The sequence below is a fragment of the Drosophila biarmipes genome, chromosome 2R, assembly GCF_025231255.1.
Source record: "Drosophila biarmipes strain raj3 chromosome 2R, RU_DBia_V1.1, whole genome shotgun sequence".
Classification (NCBI taxonomy): Eukaryota; Metazoa; Arthropoda; class Insecta; order Diptera; family Drosophilidae; genus Drosophila; species Drosophila biarmipes.
In genome coordinates this window covers 15111095-15123880 of record NC_066615.1, presented here as the reverse complement: position 1 = coordinate 15123880, position 12786 = coordinate 15111095, and the positions used below count along the sequence as shown (strand labels likewise).

Here is a 12786-nt window from a genome sequence, read left to right as displayed (position 1 = left end):
CGCCAGTCTTCTGCAGTCTTCTCCGGCCTTTTGCTGTGCAGTGCACGTAGCCTGACTCACCGATTGGTATTCCCATTCGCATACTCATATTCGTAATCATTGTAATGAGCCATTTCTCTAGTTACTTTCCTCGCTCGGCGTATGGGCAGGGTTTTTAATTAATTCTCCATTGACCAGGCCTGACAGCTGAGCCTCAGCTCTTGGCTCTGCCAGCCCAAGAGCACTTCGTATTAATTCTCATTTTTTCGGGCTCCATTTCGGGGTTTTCGGATCCGCCTCTTGTGTGTGGCCTCCGGTTTCGGCGGTCTTCTGTCCAAGCTTGTACCCCAGCTTATTTGTTGTGTGGCCATCGTCAAAGTTCGCATTGGAAAACGAGACAGTGGAGCCAGAGTCATGGAAGTGGTTCCAAAATTCTTGGGATCTTCAGGGGGAAGAGATATAAAGAAAAACTCCGCAATTTTAAGTATAAAAATCATTCTATGTGAAGAAAATACAATTTTAGTAAAATCCTACAATCCTTCTGGTTACTCAAATTGCCTTGAGAAGTATATTATAATATTTTGATGTACTATCTCTTGAATATAAGATGCATTTGTATCTTAAGATATTTAAATTGAGTAAACACATTACCTATTCAATGCAGAAATAATTCTACTCTAGACCATCCTAAGTTGTATCCCAAAAATATATGTCTAATCTTGACTATTTTTAATGGATCCCTTACTACCTTACAACCAACCTGCTACCACTGTGCGTGTCCTGCCAGCGAGCTTTGTTATAAATTAAATTATTTTTCATGTGCATATATCTCTCCCGTATTTATGAACCCGTGAGCTGCACAGATATCGTTACACTAAATTGTAATGTCGGCCTCCCGAAGAATGGAGCCCGGAACATCAAAACTGGAGAAGAGGGCGTAAGCGATTTGTCTTTTGGTTAATTTTTTGTCGGCCCCTTAAGTCAAAGTACCGCTAGGGCCACCGCCTTCGATGCTGTTTCTTGCCCCAGTCTTCGGCTGGCGGAATCCCGAGTAATAAAGTAATTAAAGCCCTGACACTGTTCAATATTTCATCTCTCATCTGGCGGACGGCAGATTAATTGAGACTGGGGCGGCGTACCGGCCATGCGGCTATTACGTACTGATTTGCATTTAATTGCTTGTGAAAAACAAAAAAGAAGCATTAATTTTCAGTTAATTTCATTTGGCAAATGCATCACGAAAAATTGTTTCGCTTGGGCCAGCGAAAGCAAACAAAAAGCGCGGGACTGAGGTAATGAGTGCAGTAAAACCCACTTGTTGATGACTTTAAAATAAGCAATTTGTTGCTGTTTCTGGGGTCCAAGTCTTCTGCTTCTCCATCGTTGTGTATACATTGGTATATCTGATTTTAACCTCTTTTGTTAACTGTAAAACGTTTTACTTTCGCGCGATTTTTAATTGCCGCCTGCTGCTTCTGGTGGAGACGAAGATAATGATAATGGTAATGTTGATGATGATCTGCCAAATCCGCGGTCGAAGAAACGTTTGGCAACATTCGTTGGCCACGTTAATGCGATGTGGCCACCATAAAAAGCGTGTGAACCCGCTGTTAACTCGACGTGTCGACACTTGGCGACACTTTTCCCTGGCCATCGCTTTTCCCCAGTGCAAGTCGATTGAGCCGTTTTTCTGGCCAAAGGTGAAGGCGGCTTTTCCTGGCCATTTCCATTTCCCTTAATGGCTCTCGTGGCTTCCGTTGAAAGTGCTTTGGTGGGTTTGTCAAATGGAAAACACCTTTCTTTCTGGGCAGTTCTGCAGCAGCAGATTTATCAAATTGGTAAATCAGTGAAAAACAAGTTGGAGAAGTTTCCTACATTTTTATCAGGAAAGGGTTTTTATATAACATTTGATGCTGATTTATATGTGTATAAAATCTTCATTTTAAAATTATATAATTAAAAATTAAAGATAATGTAATCCTTGATATTTTAAAAGTAGTTTTCTCTGTCTTAGCTACGTAGCAGGTATATTTAAATATTTAAAATTTATTTTTTTAAGTTCAAATAACGATTTTTACATCTTTCAGAATGGAAGATTTTGAATATCCCAAATTTGGAACGCATTTTCCCGCTCAAAGTAGGTTTCCCACATAGTAGGTTTTCTTCAATATATAAAATACATTTGGGAACCAATAAAAAGTTGTAATATTGCAACTATAATACTTTTCTAGAAAAAGTTTAAATATTTTATGGTCCAAAGCTGCCCACCTGAACCCATTTTCCACCGACCGCAATCCAATTTTCATTTCTTAACCCATTTAAGCACCCTCATTTTCTACGCCACGCGGTTTCTGCCACTTGCATTTTCCGCGGAACGCCGCTGGGCAATCAGCAAGTTGCTGATCCACAAAATAATCGCACATTTAATTGCAGCGCACAACCGATCCGATCCGCGGCAGGAAAACGCAGTTGCAGTTGCAATGGCAAGTTGCAACTGTCAGCAGCTCGAAAAATAGCAGCAAAAAATGTTAATTTCGATGCAGTTGCCCAGTGGACACAATGGACCGTGGATGGCCGGTGGACAGCCACTGTTATTTTATTTGTCAACAAAATTGGGTCAACGCCGAGCGAAGACTGGGGGAAGACTGGCCCAGAACGATGACTAAGAAATGTGTTAATGATAGTGAGTGGCGTAATTAGCCAGAAATATTTGTCGTTGGTAAAACGAAGTGATCGCATTTTTGGGGCAGCTGGCAGCGCAGGCAGGAAATTGCGCGAATACTTGCTGCAACTTGGAAAATAGTTGGCCAAACATTAATTCGTTACCTTTTGCATAAATTAAGTTAACCTTCGGTGGGTGAACGTAAGCAAAGGTAATATAAAAAGGTAAAACCATATATGTATTACCCTTTGTTTCCGCCATTCGCTTTTAACTACGGTTTTCTAAAAGAATAAAATTTTTATTACTACATCATTGATCAATTTTCTAGGAATATTTAATTAAAAACTTTAAAGGCAAATATGATCAGTTATAACTGTTCTGTTGTTGAGATAATATTTGATTTGTTAGATATTCTTTTTCTATATTCCTAACTAAATATGTATATTTTTTAATCAACTATTAGCAAGACAATTAATTTTAAAGCCCAAAAAGTTTCCGCTTCATTTCTTTCATTTCAACTTGACTTTACCTCGAGGGAAATAGAATTTCCAGTTTTGTTATTTAAATATCTGAATAAATTATGCAGGGCCGACTGGCAGCAGCAAAAACCATTCGAAAATCATCAACAAATTAATGTCAAAATAATAACAAATTAACTGCTTCGGCTGCCGCGGCTGCCACAAGAAATATGACAGTTTACAAACGGTAAAAAACATGGCCCACAGCAGCGGCAATAAACATTAACTTGGCTTAGATGACGTTGACAATTTCTAAGGCGTCAACTTGTCAGACTCGGACAGCTCATAAGGAAATTTGTCTGCAGGTTGGAAATGGAAGTGGAAGTAGTTGGTGCCGGTGGTGATGTTAACGGTTAATTAGTTAATACTGCAGAAAGGTCAAGGAACTGCACTTAACCCTAGGCGGTACACGGAAAGAAATAATTAAATATGATATTATGATGGGTGTAGGGCGTTGTAACTTTAACCAGATGCACATCGAGCATATAACAAGTTTAAAAATATAAAAGCATTTAAGGCATATTTTTCTGAACAGAACATTTTAAGGTCCAATGTTTTTATCATATTATATTACAGAGATCAAAGTAAATCTTCGTTGTCTTTCCTAAAACCTTTTTTATAGATCTTATAATTTCTATACTTTTGTCAGTGGATGAGGAAGAATATTACTTCTTTTTTTCTAGATTTTTTTTTTTTAATATATACTATTGAACGAAATTCTTAAAATAATTTTATTTCAACTCATAATTTTCAACTTTTGTTAGTATAAGAGCAAGAACTCTGTAAGATGACTTATTTATATTTTGGAATATTTTTTGAACACTTAACATTTTCTTTGTATTTTTTAAATAACTGTCAAGTAGACCTCATAATTGCCATATTTTCGCCAGTGTAAGAACAAGAATTCTATTTCTTTGTTTGTTTCTTCACCTGTTTGCCCACGCGTCTCTCCAACATGATAAATGATTGAATAAACACGAAGGCTCGTATCTATTAGGCCAAAGGCCGTATGCAGGTAGAACATCATTAGACCCTGTCGTCTCCAGTTTAATTGATATTTTTATGTGAGGAAGGTATATGGCGGAGATCCGGCAATCGCTTTGTATAACTTTAGTTTCGAGGGGCTTTTTCACGCTGCTTAATGGCAAATACTGGAAAGCATTCAACACCCAACTAACAGCTTCCGCTGCACTTGGACTTCCTCCGCCGCATCTCTTAGGTTTTAAAGAGGCGGCTATAAGTTTGTGTGGCAGAGATCCAACTTCAACGGAAGTACATTCACGACTCGAGTCGCGTTGGTTCGCATAATCAAAGAGCCGCAGACAAAGTGTAAAGACCCTTTAGAAATTTATGCTTGAGTCATCCATCGACAGCCGACTTTGGCGGCTTTGTGTGGATTTTTATTTTCTGTTTGGACATTGCTTCCGTTTTTCAAACACAGAACAGCCATCAAATAAATCCAAAGCAATGGCAGAGCGATTGCAACTGCAGTGGCAACAGCCACAGCTACATTTCCGCTGCTTTTGGCCAAAAAAGGCAGTCGACAATTATTACTATCGAGTCGAGTGAGTGGAAAGGAAAAGCAACAAGTGCACGCACTACCACTCGTATACACACTTAAATTGCGCCCACTAATAACCCACTGGCTGGGCAAAAGGGACGGCACTAGCCCGGTGGCAACTTCTTCGTTTTTATTTGCCAACACGAAAGGCAAAGACCGGTCAACTGGGAAATTGTCAACACAGCCCGCCACTTGCCACACAGCTTTGCCTACAACTCCCCGGGCTGCGTGGCGTGGGGCACGAGGGGGTTAAGCAGGCCTCCAGCTGCGTAGACAGAGCTCAGACGTTGCCCAGGCTGCCCCGTCGCCGTGCACTTTTCCAAAAACATCAATAGGCCGGCGGAGTAGGCGAAGTCTGACTACGCTTCCCTGACACCAAAATTACCGGGAAGAGGGAAATGAAAACGTAAATGTAACCTGTAGATACCGATTCCCTTCTATAAATATGCATACATGATTGAGTTTCGTAATAAGTCAGAAGTATTAACATAAGAAGTAACAGAAATAATTATTCCTAAACAAAAGTAAACTCAAATTTAAAGCCAAATGTATAGAAAAATTAATAAAAAAGGGAAAATAATGATTATTTGTTATTACATCTATATTAAAATAACTATAAAATAAGTGCAATAAAAATAAATTAAATTAAGTGTTAGGAAAGATTTTAATTTTAATTGCAATGTCTTCAACTTAGGATAGTAACATAACCCAAGAAATAAATAGATAAAAAATTTTTGGGATAATTCTCAATGTCTAGTTAAGGTGCCAGCTTGTTATCTTAAACTATTTGAATAGTTTAATGATTTCGTTAATCGACTCTTAACATAATATAGTCAATTACTTTGTCATCCTACAATATTCTGAACATTTTTTGAACAGATAAAACCTATTGCAACATCGAGAATTTTAATTGTGAAAAACACCAGTTTAACTGACTGATTAAACTCACAATACATTAGGAAAGTGTTACCTTAAAAATGAATTAAATTCATGTTACAAGAATATTCGATAAAATCAATGAAAATAACTTTTATATGATAATATCATATTATCTTTAAGATCTTAAGAAATATATCTCTGCATTTTAGTACATTTTTTAATAATAGATCTAACCATTTCTTTTAATCTTCTCTTAGTTTTCTTCAAATTAAATTAGCTATTAGTTTTATTTAGCTAAGTTTAACCATTAGTTACCAACCATTTGGCATAGTTTTGGTACCGATTTCCTCTGTTCGATTCTCTATCTATAATCTTTGCAGTTTGGTTGCTTCTTTTTTTTGGCATGCGCCGCGTGAAAAACGAAATGAAAAGTTGTTGCTGTTGTGTCGATGTCGATGCTGCGATGTTGCTGTTGCTAGTGCTGCAGTTGCTGTTGGTGTTGCTGCTGCAGTGGTCAGTTGCCGGCGTATCTTTTGGCCGCCGAAGGCTGCAGACCCAGCGAAATATAGACACACACTCCCAAACACATTTGGAAATGGAAAGTCGTCGTCTGGTTGTCGCTTGCAGTTTTGTTTCGGGGGTTTCTTTTTTTTCTGTTTTTCTATTTTTTCCCATTTTAGTTTCATTTTTACATGGATTTTTTTTATTTTTGGCTGGGCTGCAACCGGTTGCATTAGTGCAACGGCAAGCAAGAAACATTAGCACATGCAACAAATTTTTCGTATTTTTTTTATTAGATTTTGATTTATTGTTTGTGTGGACTGGCGGATTGCCGGGACCTATCCGCTAATTGGAATTGGCCAAGTCGGAAAATGTGGTAACTGCGGCGCAGGAATTCTGGGCGAGAAACGAGAAATCCGCGCTTCTCCTGGCGGAGGAAAGCGAAAGTTAGACGCTTTAAATTTGAAATTGAAATTTCTTGTTTCTCGGTTTACGGCCGCGGCGGAAAAGCAAAAGCCGCGGTTCGAGCCAAGTGCACGTTTTGTTTGGGCCATAAACTGTGGGCCGCGGACTGTGTGCCGTGGCCTGCCATTATGAGCTAACTCCGCCAGGGCGGCGGAGTGGTGGCTTTTCGCACTCGACGGGGTTATATAAGGTTTGCGGTTCGGCAAAGCCTTACCGAACGTCATTAAAATTGCAAATTTCTTTCCGTCTTTATCTGCCTGTGTGGATAATGGGACCAGAAACTAATAAGCAGGTGCCGCACGGATACAGAAATATCTCCAAGATATCCATCCCATTGCTACAGCCGCCAGTTGAAAGCCCTAGAGCAAACCGTCTATTTTCTTGGAGGGTTCTGCGTGTCAACGCTTTTGTAGAATCGGGCTCATAAATAAAACATCAGCTTAAATTAGTGACTGGCCCTGAATGAAACAAAAACATAAATTGGATTGATTTATAATCGCACACAATATTTGTATTATGGGCTTGCCAGACAAAAGATTTGAGACAAAACTACCGTTTCATTGCCAAAGCGAGCTGTTTATATATGCTATTATATCTCTTTAATAGCCATATCTAACTTAATTTTTCGGTTAAAGGGGGTTTTGAGATTAATGATGGTTTGAAGATTTGCTTAGAACTCTTCTTTGAATAGTCAGTTATTTATCATATATTTTACAATCAATGAAAGTACTGAGATCTTCTTTTAATGACTTCCCAAATAAGGAGAGATTACTTTCTTTAATCCATTTAACCATACAGATCCCATCCCACAGCAATCTCAAGGGGATTGAAATTTCACCGCTTCAATTTCAATTTCAGGCCATAATCAAATATATTTGGCCAGTGCCCACGCAGTAACACACGCACAACAAGTTAGCGAGTTTATCAATTAACATTCAGATTATATTTGCCAGCAAAATATTTCACTCTTTCCCAGCCGTTAAGTGCTTATAACTTTCACTGCATCGCCGCTGTCTCATCTCTCAATAGAAAACATTAATTAAAGCATTAAATGCACATAATTAACGCAGTCGCAGATGCTGGCTCTTCTTTCTCTCGCTTGTATATGGTTATATATACACACAATGTATAGTGTGTCTTTCTCCCCGTTTTTGCCCAACAGTTGCACATTCGTATCTGTAAGATTTTTAATGATTTTCCTTTGTTTTGTGGGTTTTTCGCAATGTTTTCGCATGGGAAATGATTGAAGTGCAGTGCAGGAAAACTGGGCAGTTTTGGCGGGGAAAAGCCAGAGTCATTGAGGAAAGACATCAAGTGGAGTTAACCTTGAGTTTTCCGGGGTAATAAATTAAACTGTTTTCAGTTGCGGTAAGCATAATTTCTTTTCTTCATACGCGGAAGATACGATCGAACGGAATGGCAAGGAAGTGAAGCAAATGAAGGCTTCTGGGGTAAAACCGCAGACGGCTAAGAAAGTTATTAACATTAAGTGCCATTTTAATGATAATACAACAAGCTTTTGGCACAAAGACAACGAAGACCACTAATAAATCGCGCCGCATAGACAAAAGTCTATTATCTCTGGCCGTATCGCAGTTAATTCCGAGCCAACATTATGTAAACGAAGTCGAAACCAAGCGAAAAGATAAAAGCTGAAAATTGTATCGGAAGCTTCACCCAAATTCACCAAAGTTTTACAGTTAAATCAAGATGGGCAAAAAACGCGGCATGTGTGTCAAATACGTTTAAAATGTAAAAAATGCACAGAAATCAACGATATCCAACGAAAAAGTAAGGGAAAAATGCAAAATAAAAGCGAATAAAATTTAAAATGTTTACCTTGCAAACCGGTTGGAGCATAATAATCATATCAGAACCGGTTGGATTTAAGAACGTTTCGAAACGAACCGTAGTCAGACCCAGAATCAAATCGCCACAGGTTTTATTTTGTTGTAATATGCCCAACTTCTTGGCAATTAATTTCGCAAGCTGAGCCAAAATATTTGATTTCAAGTAGTGCCAAAACGGAGCAGGGCCTAATTTCGAATTAATTTGATTGCAAGTTGATTGAGATCTGCGGATAAGACAGGCGTGAAGCATGCAAAATTGCCGCGACTCTGTAACATTTATAATACACAACTCAACGCTTTTGGCCAGCAAAAAAGGAGGCTTAAACCAGCCGAAAAAGATTGCCAAAGTTATTGCCTGTCAGGCCAAGTGACGGCTGCCCAATCTCGGGTTTCTCGTTTCGCTTGGTTTTTTCGGCCTTTCTCGGTTCCCGCTGATTATTGAAAAGAACACTCTTCCGGAACCGCCAGGGGAGTCTGGTATAGTAATACCTTTTCGAGTAGATAAGCCATCGGGCGAGTGCTAATCACAAGCTGCCTTCAACGGGTCCCCTGGCCATTGATTTATTGCCAGATTTCAAGTTAACACTTTTTTGCCCGATCCCAAATTGAGTTATTTATTCCCGGACCGAACGGTCACGTACTCTGCGGCAGCGGCAGCAGCAACAGGTTGCAAGTTGCACGTTGCACGTTGCACGTTGCAAGCTGCAGCTTAGATTTATATTCGTAGATTTTGGCAGTCGTGTTAATGAAGTTTGCTGATTTATGTGCTTATGAGGCTGTCGCCAGTTGCCCACAGGAAGTGCTTTTTCGAAAATCGATTTGGAAAATCTAATTGGAGTCTCTTTTTTGTGCCTTTGCAGATTCTTCGGCAGCCCAGCTCTCCTCTCACACTGGAGTCATCACGAGAAACCCATTAAGTGGTAAGTGCCAAGACATAAAAATATTTAACAGCTCGGGGTATTTGTCAAACATTCAAGCTGCCAAATAAACGCTTTTGTTTACCGATCAATAGATTGGCAGCCAAAAGAAGTGGGGAAAACATCTCCATAAAACCAGGGACTTAATAAACATTCATGCTCCAGTTATGAGCGTTTTGTTCAAGATCACCAGGCACCTTTCCACAAAAAAAAAATGGAAAACCCAACGATTCGTCTTTATTCTGCTGCGTTTTATGGATCTGCTTAACTGCACAACCAGTTTCGGTTTGGTTAATCAAAACGTCGGAGAAACCTTCACGAATGACAGAAAAAATGTCAAACATTTTGATGCAGGGAAAAGTGAAAATCTGAGAAAATAAAAATGCTCAAATGCAAAAAGAAAATTACTTAAATTGTGGTTTATTTTCCCTGGCAGTTCATGCATGAAAATGGGTGCCGCAGTGAAACTGAAACTGGCTTTTTGGTTTTGCTTGAGTAAAGTGTGCGATCATGCCTTTAATGGGTTATAAAATGAGCATTTCAGGGCTGTTAATGAGGACCCAGTTCCAAGGATTTTCAGGGTTTTTCGGGTAAGGAATAAATCAAGCACAAATTTGGGCATTTATTTCTTCTCTGTCTCTTCCTTACACTTAGTCACTTTTATAATATGGCTATGTTGTTTTATTTTTTGGCCAAAGAAAAGTGATTCACAAGATTTTGTGGGTCAAGTTTATTGTTTTCCGTTGGCTTACTCTTACCCCAGTGAATCATTTGTATCTTGTCCGAAAAACTGAGATCATTTACCACAACTATGTAGGTTTGGTGGCTCATTAGCGATGTTTAATAAGATGTTTATCCAAACTTCGCACATTCATCGTTTTTACTTTGGGGCTCAGTATCAGTTTCCTTTTGATGTGTCAACACAATTCAAAGCAAATTGCCAATTGTTGTCGTTTTTGTCATTTTTGCTAATTCCCAAACAAAACAAACGGAATTGTTTATCGAAGCCAAAAAAGGAAAACGTCTTTTGAGCCAACAAAAGGGAGGCAAACAGTGCCGCGAAGTTCATAAATAATTTGTTACAGTTTCTGCGTTTTATTTTGGGTTCCCCCTTGCTTTGTTTTGGTCTTCAACAAAAATAAACCTTTTGAAAGCATTGAAATTTATAGATTCCCCCTCTAAAAGCTTTCAGTTTTCTGGCCAGCAACGATTCTTGATTGAGAGTTATGAAAGGAATGCTCGGTTCTACAGTTGGTTCTTTTCCAGTTAAACGACTTTCCTGCACAAAGGCTGGGGGAATGGGTAGTCAGAATACTTTCTAAATGCACAAATCACGGCAGTGGCTGAAGAATTCAATGGCGTAGAGTAAACATTTTGGGGCCGCAGAACCCCTAAATAGGCTTTAATTAACAATTTATGTGCAGTGGCAGTGGCAGCGGCGGCGGGAACCTCAACTTGATGCATCATCCTACCCATCGGCTGGGGTTTTATCTCTATGCGAGGCCTGTAATCTACTGGCTACTGTGCGTTGTCACAGCCAGCTCCTGCAGCTCCTCTTTGGTTTTTCTGCCCAGTCATCCTTAATTATTATGATTATCGATGTTTTATGCTCTATAATTGCCGCTGGCAGTCGACGGTTGGCGGTGACTTGGTCTTTTTGGGCGTCTCCCGGGCCAGCCCCCGAAATTGCCGTCTTCTGTGCTCCCGACCCTCTTCATTTGATCTCTCCCCTGGCCCTCTGCCCCCCGACTAATTGATATAATTCTCCAGTTTAACTTTGGCTTACTTTGTTGCATGTCGTCCGACGACTTGCTCGTCAAGTTCGTGTCCTAAGTCTTTTGTTTCGGCCGTCAACTGCCGCTGGTTCTACATAAATTACGTCGAGTTAATGATTATCTCTCAGTTGGTTAGCCAAGTGTCAGTCTAACGCAAGCCAAACACATATGTGTTCGCGGAGAGATATGTGTATATAAACGCCGGCAAACTCACAGTCGACATCAGGCGAAGATAAGTTCGCGTTTGACACACTTGCTGCACAGTGGAGTCATCAAATTGTTACTTTTTTGCAGGCTAATTGTAATAGGCAGTGTGAGTACAGTTTTAAATTGAAATAATTAAACTTAACCTATCATTTGCTACAATAAATTAGATTTTATAACGAAAGAGTGAGCTATTACTTACCTTACCTTAGGAAATTTTTTGCAAATACCTTCATTTACAAGATAATCATTTAATTTTGTAAGCTTTGGTGATAGCTGCATATATTTTTTAAGCCTAAAGTAATAATTTATTTATCAATAACATGTTTTTCATGATTTTTCTTTGTAATTAGAAAACGCTTTTTAACATTGATAATACAACATATGACTTAAGGTGGCACAAGTTTTACCTCCACATAACATTTAAAAATCGAAATATTCTTACTAAGGCCTACATATTTGATCTTTCTTTATTATGACTGAGCAGTTCACACTTGTTATTTGTGCCAGCTACATTTTACATCACTTCACAGTCACTGTGAGCCAGTTTGTTGGATGGCAGCTCTATCCGGACCACATCCATCCAACTGTCCGGAATGTCCAGAATGTCCAGTATGTCCAGGGCGGGCGTGCATTAAAATTTATTATATAAGCCAACCGAGTCGCCTTTGCCGAGTCGCAGTCGCAGCCGTTGCAATCTCTTAAAAATCTCGCGTACTCATCAACAACATTTCAAAGTGTACGTACATCAAAGTGGACTAGCCCCTGACTTCCCCGCCTAACAGTTGTACATGGAAGGTGTATCGCATAAAATCACAAAAAGCTATCTAAACAGGAAACCCAACAGCAACATCAACGGCAACATCAGCAGCAGCAACAACAATGTCGTTGGCGGCGTCGAGTAAATTAAAACAAAACGTTGTCGTCGTCTCCACCTCCTTCTAAAAGAGTTCCTCGGGCCTGGCCACTGATCCTGCCCCTCAATCTCAGCCCATACCATACCATCCCATCCCATCCCATCCCCGTTTATACCTGTTGCTTAGATGTTCTACTCCTGTACTCCGGCTACTGGATTGCTCCTCCCGGCTGTCTGACTATGTCTGCTACTGTCTGCTGTTTTGTTGCCTTAACACTTTGCACAAATATTATTATGTATTATGCTTTTTCGCCATGTTCCTGCCGACTCTACCGATTCTACTGCCTCTGCTGCGGGGTGGCAGCCCCAACTTTGATGGATTGCACGTCTGTCGTGAAGAACTCAACTTCGACTTCGACTCGCAGCTTTGCCCAGTGAAATGGCAGCCACTTTTTAGTGTTTTTTCGTTAGTTGGGCGTGAGCAGCAGCAACAACAACGAAAGCCACATCAAGAGCATCAGAATTTGAAGGTCAGATTTGAGTTGGTTTTTTGGGAAAGTCTCAACGGAGACGGAGCCGAAAACGTCGTTTATTAGCATTAAACTTTGGAGGCTCAGAT

General features: G+C 39.7%; 1 protein-coding gene across 5 annotated transcripts in view; it reads left to right on the top strand.

Annotated features, from left to right (window-relative positions):
- The window catches only part of LOC108036460 (protein enabled), a 43281-nt gene that overhangs the window by 7905 nt on the left and 22590 nt on the right, over window positions 1-12786 (top strand). For all 5 annotated transcript variants that reach the window (XM_044091795.2, XM_050887373.1, XM_050887371.1 and 2 more), the window contains exon 3: window positions 9276-9335. The gene's annotated coding sequence lies outside the window, so the exon portion shown is untranslated. The remainder of the gene's footprint in view (window positions 1-9275; window positions 9336-12786) is intronic.